Source organism: Phasianus colchicus, chromosome 5 (genome assembly GCF_987193195.1).
Source record: "Phasianus colchicus chromosome 5, bPhaCol1.hap1.1, whole genome shotgun sequence".
NCBI lineage: Eukaryota > Metazoa > Chordata > Aves > Galliformes > Phasianidae > Phasianus > Phasianus colchicus.
Window position 1 is genome coordinate 47,804,401 of NC_143440.1, and position 20,333 is coordinate 47,824,733.

General features: G+C 38.3%; 1 long non-coding RNA gene across 1 annotated transcript; it reads left to right on the plus strand.

Moving 5' to 3' along the window:
* Positions 1 to 3,264: 3,264 nt before the first annotated feature.
* LOC149917913 (uncharacterized) lies at positions 3,265 to 13,787 on the plus strand. Its single transcript, XR_016467340.1, has 3 exons — positions 3,265 to 3,477; positions 11,103 to 11,293; positions 12,972 to 13,787. It is a non-coding gene; the product is annotated as an uncharacterized LOC149917913 (long non-coding RNA).
* The last annotated feature ends 6,546 nt before the right edge of the window (positions 13,788 to 20,333 follow it).

Genomic DNA, 20,333 nt, shown 5'->3' on the forward strand with positions numbered 1-20,333 from the left:
TTTTTTTAGAAGTATGGAATAATAGAATGGTTTAAGTTGGAACGGACCTTTAAAGACCATCTGGTTCAAACCACCCTGCTGTGCATGGAGACACCACCCACCAGATCAGGCTGCCCAGGATCCCATCCATCCTCTCCTTGAATGCCTCCAGGGATGGGACACCTATGGCTTCTCTGGCTGGCTTGTGCCATTGCCTCTCTGCCCTCTGAGTGAAGAATTTCTTCCTAATTTATATCTAGTTTAAAAGCAGTTCTCCTATTCCTATTACTACAGACCCTGGTAGAGAGTCTCTCCATTGTGGTTGATTGCAGAATATGAATATGAATATGAAGGATGAACTTCCTGACCTCCATCATTTAAAAATTTGAATTCAACATTAGCATAGAATTTCCATGCGCACCAATGTTGTTTGTTTTTTATTTTCTTCCTTCTTTTTTTTTTTTTTTTTTTTTTTTTAAATTTAATTGTGATTTATTCATGGGTTATCTTTGCTTTAACAAAGCTTCTTTTTTTTTTTGTCCGACGATGTAAGATCATTATCACCCCCTGTACACACTGTGTAAATTATCTGATGTGTCTATGGGTGTATGTCATTCAGAATATTCAAAAAAATAAAATCTGTATGGCATGCTACAGGCTTGAGTAAGAATACATTTGTCATCTCTTTTTGCAGGAGAACACATTGAGAATATTTTTTTTCATGCAGTATATTATTCCCCTTAAGTAAGAGAGACGCAAGCAGAGTTGTTAGTTTATACAAAGCTTTTCTATAGTGATGACCTTTTCTGACCCTCTGTGAAAGTTAAGGATTCACTAACAACCAATGGAGATGATATCTAAAAATAAGCATCTGCATACAAAGAATTGTAACCCTGGGTACACATTTGGGTAAAAAAGGGACATTTTCAAGGGACACTTGATGACAGCCTAAGAGGAATCCACTACAGATGAAAATGACAGATATGTGTTGTTGTGATGCTGCGTGCATTTTTTACAATAAATGGGTTATTCATCACAAATGATGATGAGGTCATTAGGTTTATTTGAGAAGGTGGGAAATTTAGCACCAAAGAGACTTGATTTGTTTTTCCCACCTCTGTTGTCAGCCTCAAGGGTGAACTGGGGCACGTCCACTTGCCTTCTGGTGCCTCTTTTTCTCCTACTATAAAGCTGTGAGATGGATACTGATCTCCATTGTAAAGCATTCAGAGATGTGAAGAAATGTGCTGTCTGTCTGGGAGCCAGATATTATTATTGCTAATTTTGAAAGGATCAAAACTTGTGTATGCAAAAGTGCTGCCTCAATTTATTTGTAGGATTACCCTGGTCCTGTGCACTAATTTGGTCACTGGGAAAGAGGCTTAACACATCATTTTGAACTGTTTGGTTTCCTGGAAAAACCATGATTTCCTCTCATAGAACTTCATGTTTGTGAAAAATTCAAACTAACATCACTATGTTAAGTTCCTTGCTGCTTCTCATATAATATTAACTTAATGATAACAGTAATATTATAGTACTTTATTTTATGTTATGGTTTGTTCTTTTTTATTTTTTTAATTGAGGTAGACACTACATAATACATATTTAAATATTTGCTTTCTATATCAAAATGTCTCTACTTTGTATTGAAACAAAAGTATGACATTAGCTTATTTGCTTGTTGAAAGTGCCAACTTGTTTAGTTTCAGAGCAAACAGGAGACACATTCAAAACAAAGTAAAAGCAGATTTCATTACTGCACAACAAAGGCACATATTCATCTGGAAAATACAATATTTCAAATCGTACTATGTCATGGCTAAGCTTAATTATTTTTACAATAAGCTAAAACCTATAAACCATAAAATAAATTATGTTACTATTTTAACAGTGTCGTGACAGAATACAGCATAACATAGCTTTGAAGTGTATAATTCACACTATGTGTTTCTACTACTGGCATGTCTGAAAGTAATACAAAAACAATCTAAAAGTGAAATCTTACAATATTCTAATCATAATTTTTAGAAACATAAAAATAATCAAAATACCTCATTTCAAATGAGAACAAATTAAAAACACACTAAATAGAAAATGAATGTTTCAGATAGCTTTGCAACTGATTCCATATTACTCCTACACATGGAGAGCATGGAAAAAATAAAGCCTGAGGTCTGCTCCCAGGTAAACACTGCAGCACAGATGAGGTGGCCAGCAGCCACTGCAATTTGCTGTTTGTGTGTGTTAGCAGCAAACAGCCGGATGCTTCCTTCTCCTGAGGATCCAGAATATGAGAGGCAGTGTGCAAAAGTGCAACAGGCACATGGATAACCTGCCTGGTACATGGATGGACCTTAAAGACAGGAGCAGTGAGAATGGATACAAAAGAAGAATTTGGCTCTTAATTGGAATGTATCTTATCAGGATTTATTTCTACTGGGAAACGTCTCAGGTAACTGATTTAATTTTATGACAGTGAGCAGTAATGACTGCTGCTTATTAATGTAGACTTGGCTTAATGGGGAGGCATTCAGCAGGTGCCAAGTAACTCCATGGTCAGTTGACTCTGTCAGGTCAAATTAGACTCAAATTATAGGTTTTGTAAAAAATAAGTATTTTCTGGAGCTGAAGACAGCTGAAACATTTTCTTTTCTTTTTTTTTTTTTCTTTATTTCAAAAGCAAGTAAGTATATAAACAAGCAGCTTAGAGCAGACTTTGCAGTCACAACATTGGCTTTGCTAAGATCATGGTAACTTTGGTTGACATTGAGAAAGTCAGCAGAGTGGAGTGAATATTCTTGTGACTTCTGCCACATCTCCATGGTGTAAGTTCATTTCCATGCTCACAGCTAATGAGTTATCAAAACTTTCACTGCTGTTGTAACTACCATGAATGGGTCCAGAAGGATCTGAATATTGGACATCACACAAACAAATTATGCTCCCTGATCTCTATTGGTTTATGCCAGTTGCAAACTAAAGACAACACAGCCAAGAAGCACTCAACAGCCTAACCTCTTGTAATAGTCATTATCCAGATAGCCAAGTGTGGCACACACTCGTGTTGTGTTGTGTCGCCTCTATCCTTTCCCTTCCTTTCCAGCTGTGCTTTAATTCAGCATATCTCTCCCCACCCTGATCACTGCTTGGATGAGGGAAAGTTTGAAGATATCCTCAGGTGGTCACATTTATTGTCAGGCATGCTCAGATCAGTGAGGAGGCTATTTAAGAGCTCAGGTGAGGGAAAAGCTTAGCTTTCCACGTGAGTTGTTGGTAGTTGAGAGCAGCCTGGATATTCTGCAAGTGTTCTACATTCATAATGGAGGCAGCATTTGAAAGACAATTTTTTTCCCCTAGAAACAATTAACATTTAAAAGGAATCTCCTCATGAATGAAGGGGAAAGGCTGATCCTTCTCCAGTGGTTCCATATAGGCACACCACAAGCTCACAGCTGGCAACCATTCTACCATCAGTGTTGATGCTTCAGCAGCAAGGTAGGTACTGACAGAGAACAAGAGGGTCTCTGGCTTTAATAATTCAGCAATTAGAATTGAAGTAGATTAGAGCTGAGAGAGTCTCTTGTCAAGAGTATGAATGTTATCCTTGACTAGTATTGCAAAGATCTAAGCTGTTTCTGCTCATAGTAATCTAAAAAATGTGAAGCTAATGGAGTGTGTGTGCAAATCAGGGGAGTGCAGAATTTAAGAGGAAGGAAAAGTAAGATGAAAGGATGGAGCATGACACAGAAAAAAGAACATTTTTTAAAAATGTACTACAATGTTCTATAAGGAAATAAGCCTTCTTTCCAGCCACAGAATAGTTTTTACCCTCATTTGCCGAAGTATACTTCATCAAGTAGTAGAGGAACTTCAATTTAATCTCTTTCATTGCCAATCGAAACACTTATTAGTAAAGGTACCAACATAAATGGCTATTTTACAGTAGCTCTAAAATCTGTGGATCAAATTTTACGCTTACCTACCCCACATAGATTGAGTCCACCTGCTGGGATAAATTCTTTGTGAAAAGATACTTGAAGGATAATAAATCCTCTTTCTTCTTCAGTGATGCATTAGGTGTAAGATGACTATAATTTCTCTTTGTAAGAATTCTTGCTCAAAGAAGAATTCCTACTTCCAGAAAGGTATAAACAAAAGTGCATGAAAAATTAGACCAAGGCAAGAAAAAAGATGTAATCATAACAACATTGTATATTTTTCTATTATTCTGATTGTTCTTGGGGGAGAGTGAGAGAGCGAAAGAGAAGCAAACATAACTGCTAGCTTCCAAAAGTTACAGGAAATTAATAACAGCATCTGTGGTTTTTTTATAATAGTGAAATTTTCCCTGCTGTTCTGAAAATAAGAATAGAACAACATAAAGGGACAGAACATCAGTTAGTGTAAATCATCATAGCTCCATTTAAAGGATGATTTTTTTTTCCCAGTAAGTTTAATAGGAAGAAAATGTATTTACATTGATCTAGTGCTGGACAATATCTCGAAAGTAGGTGCAGTACACATTTTGATGTCATGTTTTTGCTATGATTTCTGCAGTGTTAATCACTGGGATCTTTGGAAGCTCAGTAATCTGTCTAGTCTAAGCAGAGGCTCCAAACAATTCGAGCTGTGTTTTGCAATCTTCAGTGTCTGGACACCCACTGAGGATAATCCAGTAGGAGCTGAGACCTTTGTGGGGTTTTGAAAGCAATGTTTGCTAATGCTCACTTTGTTAGCAGCCCTGGTGGTATGAAAAGACAGTGGTAAGGGTATTGCCTATGGGCACGGAAGCTAAAATGTATTTCCTGAGGCCTCACTATGCGCAGGGACTCCTGTTATTCAAGGCTGAGTATAAAACCAAATAGAGTAATTTGGGTGTCTGACTACAGAAGTGAAAACTCAAGTATAGGATCAGAGAGGGATCATCAGAAGAGTGACATGGTGGGAACAAAGAGTATTCCTGCCTCCTAGGAGCTTGACCATGGAAGATCTCAAGGCCAAGACTAAAAGCGACTAGAAGCACAGAATTTCTGCTGAATTCTCTACAGTGATGGCACTTGGTAGCTCCTCCTTTCTCTCCTTCCCTTTCCTACACAGATCAAAGAGATGGGAGCAAAACTGGTGGTGGAGAAAGAAGAAGCGAGGGAAACTTTGAGCATTGAGAATGAGAGCAAAGAATTTAACAGACTTGGGCAGAGATCTAGGAGACTGGGATGTGGCAGAACATGGAGCTTAACAACTGCCATGAACTGTTTACAGTGAGATAGGAAAAAAGGCAAAGACTTAAAGAAAAAGTTGGCCTGGTGAGGTCTCCAAGCTTCCTTACAATCAGCAGTGCTCTGTTGATAGCAGTGACTCCTATTTAGAGAGCTAATGTGTGCAGTAGTACACTCATCCATATCCCTGCAACCCCAAGCTGGTCCTATCACATAGCTGCCTTAACACCTTGTTTTCCAGCTTCTGGGCTTCTAAGAGGCTGTCTAGCAGTGTGCCAGTTTTTAATTTTCACCAGCCTTTTTCAGCTATAGAGATTAATCTGGAATTAAAGATGCAAAGAAATCATTGCTGAAGCCATGATAGAAAATCATAGCTAGAAAGGCCATAAATTCTCTACTTACAATGCCAGCCCCTCACAGCACGGCTCTACTTAATCACTGCACATGTGCTTTTGAAGCCCACAGGCTTCTGGAAGAATGTTAACTGCATGAATCACAGGTTTCAGCATAAGCTGGTCAATACCTCCTGATCTCTTGCAGTTGCATTTCTTTCCACAGTGGGAAAACGCTGGAAAATTCATCAGCAAACCTCTACATGTCCACCTGAAAGCATAGGGCACAGTGTGTTTTACTGGGGGGTGGGGTGTACCTTTTCAAATACTGTGATAAGGGAGACTGTGGCCAGTTTTAGCAGTTGGATGGGATTTTCATGCTAGGGATGAAGCCAGCCCAGTGCTGGACTGGAATGACTGCAGATCTGCCAGTGAGGTGGGGGATAAAAGGGCCTTTTGTGTGAATGCAAGGACCTTCAATCAGAGATGAGGCAAAGGTGAACAGTCCTCCTTTCCTTTCTGATTCTCTTCTTTTAATGGGATTGTTCTTTCCAGCTGTTTGGATGTGTCTGGATTAGTTCATGGAAGAAAGACTTCTATGTGATGCTCCTTTTTTGAATGTAAAGAAGGAGAAAAAGGCAGATGTACTTCTTGAAGTAACTATTCTTTTAATTGTACTGGATTTAAACAAAATACATTTGGATGTAAATTTTTTCATTCTTGGGGACATTTGTAAGCCTTAGAATTTAACTAGACTGTGTGTAACTTCCTGAGTCTTTCCTTGAGTCCCCAAAATATTATTTTTTTGAGTGTACTGAATAAAAGTGGAGATTTTAAAATAGGAATTTTCCTAATCTAAAATCAGTATGTGAATAGTGTAAGTGGGAATTCCAACATACAACATCTATAATTGAGAAGTTGTTAGCTATCTGATAACACAAATCCAACAAATTTTGAAGCAGAGAGAGAATAGGAGATGCTGGGCTTCACAGTCATTCCAATCTTACAAAAAGCACTGCACAGGATAAGTCTTCAATCAAAATTAGGTCTTCAGTGAGCCTCTGTGCAAATTAAGGAGCCTGCCTAAGTGGTTGTAGGATCAGGGTTGCTGCTTGGAAGGTGACCTGGGGTGAGTCACTTTTATCTAAAGACACTGCACCAAGTGGTTCCCTCAGTTATATCTCTATACTCTACTTGAATTCAACAGGATCGAAATCTGTGCCTTACAGCTTCTAGTCAAGGAAATCAGTATTTCAAGCATGATTGAGAAAGATGATTGTCAGCACAACACATTTTCTTTTCAGACTCCATCTCCAAAAGTTAACGTAAGATAATCTCCATTTATTTACAGTAATACATGAAGAGATTAAGAACCGTTTACAAGATTTTTAAGACCATGGACTTAATTATTTATCCAGAATAGCACAGGTTACTGTCAGTTTACTCAGGACTGGAAAAAAGAAGTTCTGGTAAGAAAGAAAAGCAGTGGAAAGAGTACAGGATCAGGAATTGTACTGAACAGAGTAAGCTGCTGCTGAGGGTGATGAGTCAAGAGTGATAACATTCCACAAGGGAAGGAAATGTTGAATGGAGAGATAAAAACTGAAAATAGTGTCGTGGGGTCAGGGTTGTGCAACAAAATCAGACAGCTTCTGTATGCAATAATAGTATACACATATATACACACACATATATGGTTTTTTTTCATGCTGGTAAAATTCCTTAAATTGTCACTCAGTCACCCAGTCCAACTTTAGTTCGCTTAAATTTAAGGTTGCCCAGATGAAAATTCTGCCAATACAGTGACAGAATACAAAAGGTCTGGAAGTTCAAATAAATCTCATTTGCATGCATTCCCTCCCTAAGGCACAAAGTCTTGAGCTTGCCCTTAAATTTACACCTCTCTGTGCTACATATGTTAAGAGCCTAATTACTGAAGGCATCTGAAGCAGCCATGTAGAGACGTACACACAATTCTAGAGGGTGGTTCAAATAGCAAGTGATTGATTACCTTCTGGAATGGTCTCTCCTCCTTCATTGATTGCTCAGAGCCAGGAGTAGCAGCTTGAAGGACAGTAGCTTTAACATCTGCTCCTCTGTTAATGTTAGAAGGCTTCAGTCAGGCTCATAGTACCCTATCCTACTCCCTGAAAACTTTTCCTCAGCATATAACGAGTTGCAATACTTATGGTTGGTCTCCACACCACCTTGAAAAATGCTGCAAGTCTTAATAGGCTCTTATCTGGGAGAATCTTGTTCAACCTGGAAGAAAATCTACACATTCCAACTGTAGTTTATAGTTTTACCTATGTTGAATTACTGTTAAGAAATGACAAATTAAACAAGAGTTTAGACATAGTGATCAGAACTGTAAAATTTCTAGTCAGGCTGGAATTCCCTACAGTCCTTTTCTATGTCTGGCCCTATCATCACAGTAGTATTAGCCTTACTGGGATGGTGCTGATAGGTGGTGGTGATGATGGGTCCATATCAACATCAGCCACTCCCTTGTCTTAAGTTATGACTTTAAGATACGATGACTTATGTCTTTATGATACAGACTTTATAGTACGATGACTTGTCTTACGTTATGACTTTATTGATACAATATTTCTTTATAGATTTAAGATTTACGTGCTGGAAGGCTTCAGAAAAGTCCTATACTAGAGTTTGGATAGAAGTCTGAGATATTCATGCTTGCTTACAAGTTACCTAGGATAAAATCTATCAATGATAAGTTTCTTCTGGAAACATTCACGAATTGAAATGCCTGTCACAGTTGAAACCTTTGCTTGCAGAGAGCTAAGAAACAATGCTCTTGGAATGAGCAGTCAACATCTACAATTTTAGCAGGAAAACAAGAACAAAGCATGAGGAATCTTTCACTGAATACATTGGGTGAATGGTGCCCTGATCTTGTGATCAGTTGAATGAGAGAAAGAGTTTCTACTAAATTGGCAGCTTTAGAAACCACTGTAAAGATGCAAATATCTGACATTTCCCACAGTGTTTGAGAGGTGGCAGGGACAGGGACTAAATCAATTTCAGAGAGGTAGTGCTATTGCTTTTTAAGGGGCTAGTAATGAGTCAAAGTCTTAGTTTCATTTCTTGAGCTCGTTGCGTTACTCTGTTCAGTAGTATCTAATCCCTTAATGATGTATCCCTTACTCCAATCCAACAGAATTTTACTTTCAAATTTGCAATTATTAAATGCTTGTTCTTTTCTAACCCAGTGAATAATGTGCTGCAACTTAATACTTTTTGCTTAGAACACAATCCTTCAGTATCTGAGACTTATACTATCAAGTACAACCATACAACTGGCAGGTGGAGTTTTCAGTGGATTTCTTCAGGGATTGCACTGCTTAGGTCACAGTTGCAGATATGCTCCCGTGCCCTGTGAAAGAGTTCCAGGGCAACTTCTCTAGGTAAAACAATGTTCCATCAAAAACATTTTCAGAAGACTGTAAAACCTAATTAGAAAGTTTTATTAAACTTAATTGTCCTAAGACAAGGATTATAAGGATTTCTGTGTTTGTGGGAAGCATTCAGTGAACTATCATAAGTGTCTTTTACTGATAACGTGCCAGTAGAAGACCAACTTGCCAAGCTCTATCTTTCACTGTCAGCAGTCTCAGTATAGCTGCTAAAATCCATCCTGGCAAAAAAAAAAAAAAATTTGGCTTGACATAATGTAGACAAATTAAGTGGTCATGGAAACTCTGAGAGGCACTTTTAGTTGTTACTAGAAAGCTTTTGGAGGTGAGGCATGTACTGCTTCGAACTGAGAGATAATTCCATGTATTATGTGAGAACTCTCATCTGCAGCATTCAATTCTGCAGTGAAGCGAACACAAACATCGATGTGAACATATCCTACTCCCTCTCCAGAAAGGACATCCCATGGTAAAAAAAAAAAAAAAAAAGGCATCCTTTTATTTTCCCAGATCTGAGTAGACATACTCTTTGGAATGATGTCCAGCCCAATGTAAATCCTGAAGTAAGCAGGCACAAGGTGAGTCATCATAACTGTAGCTGCATGGGCTGTGACCTCTGTATTTCCTGGTTCCCATTTTGTTGGCCTTGTCAGATTTGTGTCTGAAATGTTTAGTACGAATATTAATTGCCTTTTTAAAGATAAACAAACAACAGTCTAATGCGCTCTGCAGCAAGAGCTTATAAATAGGACGTGATTTTTTTTTTTGTTATCATATCGAAAATAAATCATCCACACAGAAAAGCATTCTACATAGCTATATATAGAATTTATGTATGCTACTTTGTGGTTCTGGGGTTAAATCTTATTTGAGAACTTGAAGGAACCTTCTTTTTATATGTTCTTAAGTCTGTGTTATTTAAGCCCTGAGTGATTCCCTCTAACAATCTCTTTCCCTTCCCCCTCTTTCTTCCTTTGTACAATAAAAACAAGGTCTTTGCATTAAGAATAAGATTGACCACAGGCTATTTTAACATGCCTCAGCAGCCACTGTCTCTCCCCTTTACTTCCTGTCACGTATCCATTTCTGCTCATGTGAATCAATCACACCTCTCATTTATAAAACATGGCAGCAATATATAAGAAATTAATATAACAATTAAAGGCAATATTACTTCAAGATATAAGGAAATGTAATGCTCACATTTCAAGTGTTCAGTCCAGTTAAAAAACTGACATCAAGGAATGTGCATGTTCCTTAGAGAGGGTCTTCAGTACTATGTATCTCATGGGTGTCATTGGATGTAATTGTTGCCATGCTAAATATTCATGTATGAATAGTCTGGAATAAATTCTCTTGTAAATTGACAGAGGGCAAGTTAGAACTGTCCTTGAATCTCTCATCTGCATCCTCATTTTTGAAAAACTGTCGTGTGTCTGTGTGTGTGTCTGTGTGTACTTGGTTAATTTAAGCAGATAAAGCTGCTCTCTCTTTCAAACAATCTGTGGCTTCATATCACCTGTTACCAGCACTGATTATTTATACCAATGCAGTTGTAGTAAGGTAGAAACTGGTTAAATACTATTTATTACTGGTGGTTGTTCTTTATTTCTTGTACCTACTGGCCCCACCTGATGGTGGAGTCTGCTCTCCCAGTTTATATTGCAAACACGTACAACAGAACCATCTCTGCTATGTGGTACTTGACATCTGAATAAGTGGAATGGCGAGACAGAAAACTAACTTGGCAAGGGCAGCTTGGGAAAATTGTAAGGAAAGGCAGAAACAGAATCTGCTTTCACCACAAAGTCCTCCAGTTCTCTTTTCAGCTCAGCGATGCTCTGATGACACCAATACTGACAGTCAAGGCAGAGTGCTAGCTTTTAGGATATCTGGGCTTCTCTTCTGTGTTAGCAGTCCTTGTTAGTGCATTTGGAGGCCTGGATTCATTTATCATTTGATGATACGGTGTCACATAACCTCACTCCATCTACATTGTCCCAGAGATCTGCATAGTTGAGTGTGGTTTTTTTCGGGAACCAATTTTGTTAGTTGGGCAAAACTAGCCAAGTTTTTGAGAATAATCCGTTTTATGCTCTTGCGTACTGAACACAAATATTTCTTCTGTATTTCAGTCTTCCCCAGCTCAAATCACTTGCCCACGTTTCTTCCTTTGTCTTGCACTGTGCTCTGTGCACATCCCATCCCTTCTCAAGTCACCGTGCCTGCAAGCAGAACCTGTGTTAGATGCCTTTGCTGGGGCCAGGTGGCCTTGACTTGGCTGTCTGTAAGGAACTTCTCAGACTACCACGTTCTGATGCTGCAAGTGAGTCTGTTCATCATTACTTTCTGTGCAAGTTTGGTGCTTGAGCATTACATCGTATTGTTTTGGATTGTGTTGGGTGAAAAAAAGCAGAACAAGCTTCTGTCTCATTATGCTGACTTTTCCCTCTTCACTGACATAAACTGAGTATTCTTCAGTATCTTCATCCCTGTGCACCCTTCTCCTCACCTGTGCACTCTCCTGGCTCTGCTTCCAGCCACAGAGCTGGGAAGTCTGGTAGCTGATGCCTTCATGTTAGACACAATCCTCTGTGGACCTTAAATTACTAGTGCTGTTTCAGCCAAAACCAAGTGCTTGTGCTTTGTGGAGAACCACAGTAAAACAAGTGAGATAACTGTTTCAATGCTATCTTCCTGGCCAGTGGACTATCTGGTTTAATGGTAGAGTCTCCTTCAGCCGAAGAGCTGGTAGAGAGTCTATGTCATGGCACAGTGACATTTTGCAGACTTGGGAATTAAACCAAAGGTCTTCCTGTGGAGATGCCATGTGGTTAGACTGACATACATGAGGAGTAAGAGAAGAATATATTATACTTTCTTGTGTTTTTGGACTCCTTGAAGGTCATAGTTCTGGTGTGACTGATGAAATTGGATAAAAAGTACTAAATCAAATTGGAGGGCATGTACCTGGAAGGATACAGCTATGAACTTCGGCTGGTGCATTTCCAGTAGCTGGGAGGATCTGGCAGGAGGCCTAGTGGTGCTGCAGGGTGCCTGGTCTTGACCAAGTTGAGTATAGGACACACTGCTCACCTGTCAAGGTCTTGTGCCAACAGAAACTGTCTTTTCCTTTCTACTCTCCATGCTATCAAACGTGCTTCTTGACAGAAGTTTACTTGTCTCTGAGAGGAAAAATATCTGTTACTAAACATGTGAAACCCTGTGTGGGGCCCTCTATCCTCAGAATCAAAGAAGGTACCCCAGCTGACCTCATGCTAGATGTAAATGTCCTTGCTTTACTATGAGTGAGTTCAGGACCTTGCTGAGGAAGAGGGGAGCATCAGAGGTGAAAGCATAACAAAGTCTGTTGGAAGCCTCTTGAAGCAGGTCTTCTTTGTACTGTGTTTCTCAAGGCCATTTCTGGACACTGGAGACAGCCATGTTTTGGGGTTGGCAGTATTAGGGCTGGTAGATGGCTGGGGATGGGATGAGCCAGAACAGGGAGTGCAGTTAGCAGTGTAAACAAGCTTGGCTCTGGTGGTGAAGTGGTAAGATGTATTTTTTTAATTATTGAGCTGTGTACACATTATGAAACCATTACAGAACCAAAGTATATAACATTCCAAATTACAAATACCAGCTTATACAAAGGGGTAATAAAATAAATAATACATTAACTAGCTCAAGTACTTCATATTCATAGACAGTAATGGAACCATATACATCAGAGACCATAAAATTGCATACATTAAACAGGGTGCACAGTGGTAACTGAGGGTTCATCTTGATGCTTCCTGACTACATGAGGGTCTATTAGTGCTGGAGGATGGGAGCTGTATTTGCCACTTAAGCAGTTATTGATTGAGAGAGGGAAACACAAACCTTGCAGGCCAGGCCAGCTGGAAAAAGGGTGAGAACTTAGCTCGATATAACACATTAATGTTGTCAACAAAGTGGGCTTTGAAGGTTATTATATGTGATCACTATGTCCTCCACTGCAGGGTCTGCCTTCGTGTGGGATGACAACAAGGAGAAGTACATTTTCTGCAGGTGGAACAGCAGTCCATCATGTATGGAGGAGGTATCTTCATCCATCCACAGTCACCCTGCAGATTTTAATAGGGGGATAAATTTACTGTAGGAATAATCTGACCCAGTAAAAATAAACTGCAAAACTCTTACTCCTGTGGAGTGTAGCAGCACGGATATAGTTCAGGTATCCTGGAGGCAACGAGGGCTGTTGTGGCAACTTTTATGCGCCATGCTGGTCTGGATGGACTAGCATCCTGTTCTCCCATTGCTGTGGGTGTGTTCAATTGTATTTCACTGAGTTATGAGAGATTTCCCTGGCTCCTGAACAGCACCATGCAAACAAGGGGAAGCTATGAGTTTGGGATGATGGAGGACAGAATGCTTTGTCAGGGACCTAAAAGCCAGCCCTACCTTCTTCAAATTAACAGTCCTTTTACTCTCACTCTTGTTCTGTCTGCCAAAGCCTCTACATTAACGTTTCTGTGCATATCCTTTAGTAACCACAAGAAATAATAGTGTACCTGTGCTCTGTTGATGAGAACTTGGTCTTTAAAAAGCCTGTCAGTGGGAGAGTTTGCTTTGTTAGGATCTGTGTGTCAGATAGCTTACAGAATCAATCTATTGTGAAAACTTTGGGGATTCGTAAAAAATACTGGGGAACAAATTAAAGTATAGGTCTGTCTCAATGGGTAAAAAAAGAGTATGTGTATATAAATATACTATGATACCTATTTGACAACATCAGTTTAATTCAGACAAAAATGAAGCTTATTCCTTGACACAGTTGTGTTTCTGCTTTTTTCCCAATGTGACATACAGATGCCTGCCCAGAAATGTGTTTTCACCAGATCAAGAGGCCATTCTGAAGCAGCATCTCTTTGTCTACTTGACTAGAGTGATATGAATGTCATTAACCACTTGCTAGCACTACAAAACCATAGAGAGGGAGAGCAGAAGGGGAATCTATTAAATCTCCTAATCTTTTGTTTTAAAATTTCTAATTACTAATGCAGGGAAGGGAAAAAGTAAGATAAAGGGGAAGGCAGACTTGGATACTTCTTGGTGTACTTTCTCTTTGGCAAGACCTTCATCTGATGTGAGTAAACATCATTTCATTGATTTTACTGACTTATAATGAGATAAGGATAGAGCGCTGTAATCGATTAATGCCCTGTGAAGCCCAGTAGCACAGTTTACATCCTCACTTCTGTTCTGTATACTTACAGAATGTGTGTTTGATTCCTAAACACCACTAAATGTAATAATACTTCTCTCCCTTGCCCTGCTTCTGGGTCAGGTTCTGATCTCATCCTGAAATGAAGTTAAGGAGTTTGTTAACTTCCATGGAATTAAGCTCTTTTCACACTGATACAGCAAACACTAGAAATTCTGTCTCCTTTTCTTCACTTACACAAACACTGATATAATCCATACAGGAATCTGTTGTGTTTTAATAACTAATGGAAAAAAAATTCAATAACAATTTATTTTTGAATGTATGTACTGGGTGGATGCAATACCATTTCAAGCATACTGAGCTACTGCGTACCCTTTTCAAAAATTCTGTATGAGCTCAGATGGATTTGGAAAGTCTTTATTACCCTTAACAATTACCCATATTGCAATTAAAGCTCACAACGTAGGTTTCTTATTCCCCCAAGAAAACAATAAGATTTGCTGTGTAACTTGAGAAGCATCTATAATACTGCAACCCATGTTGTAAGCTGATTATAAATAAAGTTCAGCACAATTGCTTCCGTCAGAAAATCAGAATTCACAGTCAGATAAAGTGTACAACCCTGATGTGTAGTTGCTTCTAACTGCTACCGTACATAAATCAGATTCTGCTTAGCAACTGCTGCATATCATGTTTATTAAACACCTTCTGCTTATTACAGCAGAGGGTACTAAAAATTCTTCATGAAAATTTCTCAAATATATTTTCACATCTTGGATATTTTTAAAGGTCTCTTTTCAGTGAACAGAATCCTTCTGCGGAAATGGGACTTGGGGGCTCTCAACATGTGCTTCCTGTTCAAGCAAGTCACATGGAAACTGTTCTCAGTTTACAAACCAGGCAAATTGTTTTGTGTTGTTGCTTTGGTCCTCAAGCTCAACTCAGCATAAGGAGGATTAAGTTTCCCACTTTAGATAGCACTGAGTATTTTATTTGAAGCAGTGCTATTTACGAGTCCTGGAAGTATTTGAAAGACAACTATTTCATAAGGAAATACATATGCTACAGAAGCATGCTGGAGCAAGCGATAGTTCATCAGTGAGAACAATCTTTCACTGATCAATTATTATTTGGCAAAAGCCACAGTAATCAAATAATTTCTTCGGGCTAGTTCACCATTTCATAAGTGAAGCTCATCATCACATGTAGGGTTTCACATTTACATGCTACAGCGAGCCTCTTAAAATAGTCTCAGATGCTTCTAAGGTCTAATAGACTGAAAGTAGTCAGCTGAATACCCTGCCAATCATTAGTGTCACAGCATGAGGAACATATTCTAAAATGTCAGGCTCCATTTCGTTGAGCATCTTACAAAAATAAAATAGCAATAGAAATAATCATCTTTGAAATAACTTTCAGTCTGTTTCTTGCAGCTTGCTCTCTGTTCCCATACCAAGTTTTTCTTGTCTGCTGCATGTTTCCCACTTCTCAATCTTTATATCTGTATTCCAGACATAGTACAAATGTCACATCTTAGTCCCTACAATATTCTCTGCATCTTCTGTTAAGCCAGCCACCAAGTGCTGCTGACCTGGTTACACAGCAAGCTAAGGCGGGAGAGAGCGAGGGTTAGCAAATCCCTCTCAGAGGGAGCCAGGACCATGAAGGCCACATACTCCTATGGACTTTGGGGATGACAGGGTGCAGCTGTTCCTGGACTTTTTTTTTTTAAACATAGATTCATGGAATGATCTAGGTTGGAAAAGAGGTTCAAGATTATTAAATCCAATGACTGAATTCACTTACCAAGTTCTATCATGTATTCCCCAGTACCATGTTTAATAGTTTCTTAAATACTGTGAGGGGTTAGTATCTCATGTGCTGAACTGTGCTGCTGCTGATACCCAAGGTTTTGTTTTTTTTTTTAATTCTAGCACATGTGCTGTACAGGTATACCCAAAATGCACTTTTTCCATCATGGATGATACAGCCACTGAAATTCATCACATCTCAATTGAATTTCTGTGAATCACTGTACTAAATCAAATAGCGCCATAGATGATGGCTCTGCAGAACAGAGTGGTCAGCTCTTCCCCAGTACAGCCAAAGCAGGTAGCAGTGCTGTATGTCACCACTCCTTCTGAGGGCACGGCTGGCACCAGCTTAGGTTCCAGATCCATGTTGCAATGTACCTTTGTCACAGATCAGTTGCATAGCTGGAACCTGAGAGAAACTCGATCTTGTTATCTGTTACACAGTATACCTCAGAAGCTCTTTATCATCATCTATAAACTTTCCTTTAATTGTGCAAGTTTCTTGGAGCTCCTGTCTGTGATACAAGCAACGAAAAATGTTACCTAGATACAAATATATTTACACAGCCATGAACTAATTACTGCTTGTCATAACTAACATCAAGGAATTATTACCTGAAACCGTGTTTAATTGTACATTGGTACTGGAGAACTGCTGCCTTGTCCTACCAAAACTGGCTGCATTTGCAATCCAGTAATGTGCAAACAATTACTCAGCTAAGGGCCAGATGCACTTTCTGGTTCAAGATGTGCTATTCCTTCTCTCTTTTTCTCTTTCTCTTTCTTTTCTGAAGTATTCCTCCTGATTTAGCCTAGTGCTCCTGTAGGTGGACTCTGGCGCTAGAATCTGTAAAACACGTTATACTGCATTAAAGGTGTTATGTAGACATCAATTAGTAATAATGACATTCCAGCACTTCAGGTATATTTGAAAACAGTTGGCAGTACTTGATGTATGCTAGAAATATGAAAGAACTATATCCTCCATTGGGATATCCCTATCAAGAGTAACTGAGCTGCAGGAGTTTGATGCAGCTGAGGATCTGACCCCCAAGCTCCAGACTTACCCTGATTGCATGTCAGAACTCAGCAACATGTGTGCCATAACTTCTTATTTTAATTAAAGTAGGGATTCTCTTCTATTTTTGGAAAGTTGTTGGGAACAGGGTATGGATAACAGCTTGAGAATTCAAATTTTGCTACAGATAAACATGACCTGCAAGAAGCAAAAATGTTTTGACTATTATTCTAAGCAAAAGCAGGATAGATGTCACAGATTATCCTTCCTGCACAAATCTTTAGTTATGTGATTTATGCTGTTCTTGGGTAGCTTTATTAACAAAAATTGACTGGCTAATTTCAGTGCTTGTTTAGGAAAACTTAACAAGTAAATAGTGGTAAAGAGCACTTTGCTATTTTTCTGCAGTTGTATCTTTGCATTTTTATGTGCATTTTAGGATTTTTTTTTTTGTAGTTATGCTCAAATATAACAAAAACAAACAAAAAACAAACAAAAAAACAAAGAAACCCCAACAAATCCAAAAGAAGTACAGTTAATTCTTGATTTTCAGAAGCATTGTGTTATGTACAATGCAGTGAAGCATTAATCATGCCAATATGATTAGAATAAGACATATAAAAGGACAATGTTCTCAGAAGTTTTCTTAAATCAGTGCTCATAACTTCACTGCATACCTCACATACATTACAGAAAGTCAGTATCAGCTGTATCCAAGTAACTGATGTGTGTTAACCCAACTTTTGTCTTTTTTTTCTTCCTTTTTTTTCCTTCTTTCCCACCCTGCTCGTCAAAGGCAATTTCTTTCCAATCATCTTTAATTTGATATTAGCCTCTTTCCTTCTTCAGAAGATTGTGATTGCTAGGAGCTGACGGCTCTCAATGGTCTTGGTTGTTTTCATGCAGTGTCAGTCTAGTTTGAAATAAGAAATATTGAGATTGCTTTCTCGTTATCTTGATAACTCTAAATGGACAAATTGGCAGTGCTTTTCTTATTCCAGTGGAGATGTACAAAAACTGAGATCCACAATTTCAAGAACTGTACTAATACAGTTGAAGATCTGATTATGCAGCTGACACATCTAGAGGGAATAATACTTCATTGCTGTTATTTCTTCCAGTGTTTTTGTGTTGTAGAACTAAGGAGGCTTTTTTATCCTTTTTTTATCCAAGCAACAAAAACTACAGTCTCTGTTAAGAATTCTCTAATGCTACTGGAAATCATATCAAAGCTACTTTAGTAAATGTGGTTAGAACACTTTTAAAGCTAGAAACAAATAGGGATTCAGGCTAGGTAACAGGGGGGAAACATTTTCTATTCTGCTGTGAATTTCGTGCTCCTAAAAATTCTTACGTTTTACAACTTTTTTTCATATGTGCATAACTTACAGTCATCAGTCTTTTTTTAATAATGATACAGCAGAAAGGACCACATGCAACTTCTTTTCAGGATTGGTCCTTGTGAGGAAGACCTTACAGTGCTCAGGATACGTACCTCAGTTTCCTTCTAGCTAGATTCATACCACGTACACATGTAATATTTCTCTGACATACAAGTAGCAATATTCTTTTGTACTTGCAGAACAATTATGACAATAAAAGCCTTAATAAGCACAAGCTTCTTCAGACTGAATTTGCTGTCACAAACAAAAGGGAATCAGAATAGAAGGAAATATTTATGCAATCAGTGCTAATATATGAGCCGATCTTTGCCTCTGTGTTTTTAGGCTAGCATTTGACACTTTTATGGAACATTAGGATCACTTGTAATAACATTTTTGCCTAGCCATATTTGTACTGATATGTATAGAACAGCATGTTGAAACTCCCCTCCAAGAAGATCTCGGTCACATGAATCAAACAGACAGACTTTCCTCCTTTAAGCTTATCTTGTTGTGATCCTGGAAGGTGGGGCATCCTTTTCCTCTTTGGTTATCCCTGTTGACTATTAAAATCAAAAGCCTGCTATGTAAGTACACATGGACATTTAACAGTGTTTCTTTTCCTTGTAAGCAAGATGCTTTGGGCAAATTATCCTTTTACTGTATACAGTTTTCTTTTACTTGGAAGAAATATTGGGGTGAGGGATAGGGGGGGAGAGAGGGACAGAACCTTTTTTGTTAATCCTCTGCAGGAAATAAAAACAATCAATTCCCCTTTGGCAGCTGTTTTGTTCTTCAAATATACTATCACTTTTTAAACTGATGGTGAAGGAAAGAATGCATTAATTTTCAACCAGATCAGGCTTCAGAAAAAAAGCAAGTTCTAATGCTGAAGAACAACATGGCATAATGTTGTTTTTCAAAACACCCCCAGATTCATCTTTCTTTTTAACGTTCTTCACTTTGCTTCTTAGAAAAGGGGTTAAAATTAGTAGGCACATTTCATATTAGCGTATTTCATGCAATAAAGCATAAATTATTTAAAATAACACGACCTTTTATCTTGCACCTTTTGAAGGAAGCAAATTAAAAATGTAAATTGGGAGCTAATTAATATGCAAATGTATTCATTCGCAGTTAACAATTAGCAATTAAACCTGCAGTGTCTACAAAGAGCACGGACAAAATTAGTAACTTAATTTATCATTAAAAAATGAAAACGTACACAAAATTTTAATTGACTTTCAAAATATTTCCCCTGGTTTTCCCCTTTATTTTTAATACAAAAAATCATATTGAGCTTTAGATATACAGATGAAACTTGCTACCTACAGCTTTCTACAGAAGTTCATTACAAAAGGCTGAGAAGGAATCACGTTAGGAAAAGTTTGTCTTTTACATGAGACGAATTAAAAGGACGATTGATTTCTGCTAGTTCTGTGCAAAATGTAGTTATTCCAAGGCATACAAGCACGTACGCTTAGCATCCTGCTCGCTGCGTAAGTATATAGAAAGTGTGCATGTGTGTGTATGTATTAAATATGCAGAGCCACTGGAAGGTTTGTGCTTTGGTGTTTGATGCTTCAATAGAAAAACAGAAACACAGGAAATTAACAGAAAATAAATAGCTGAAAAATCTAAATAAGATACTCTAGATAGATAGTCACGCATGTTTATATTTAATGCTTGCTTTATTCCCCTTTTACCAGGTTTTCATTCCTTTTACTTTTAGAGGACTTAAAAAACCCTCTGCATATATTACTGCATTTTACGTCCATTTTCTCTGTTTTCTTATAATTAACGCTGCTCTTTCTGCAGATGTGAGCCTGTATTTTTAAATATTCTCTTTCTAATGTCACACAGCATACTGCAAACAAAATGCACTGTCTCACAAAAATATTCACAAACATTTGTTTGAAGAAGAGCCACGCTGCTGTGAT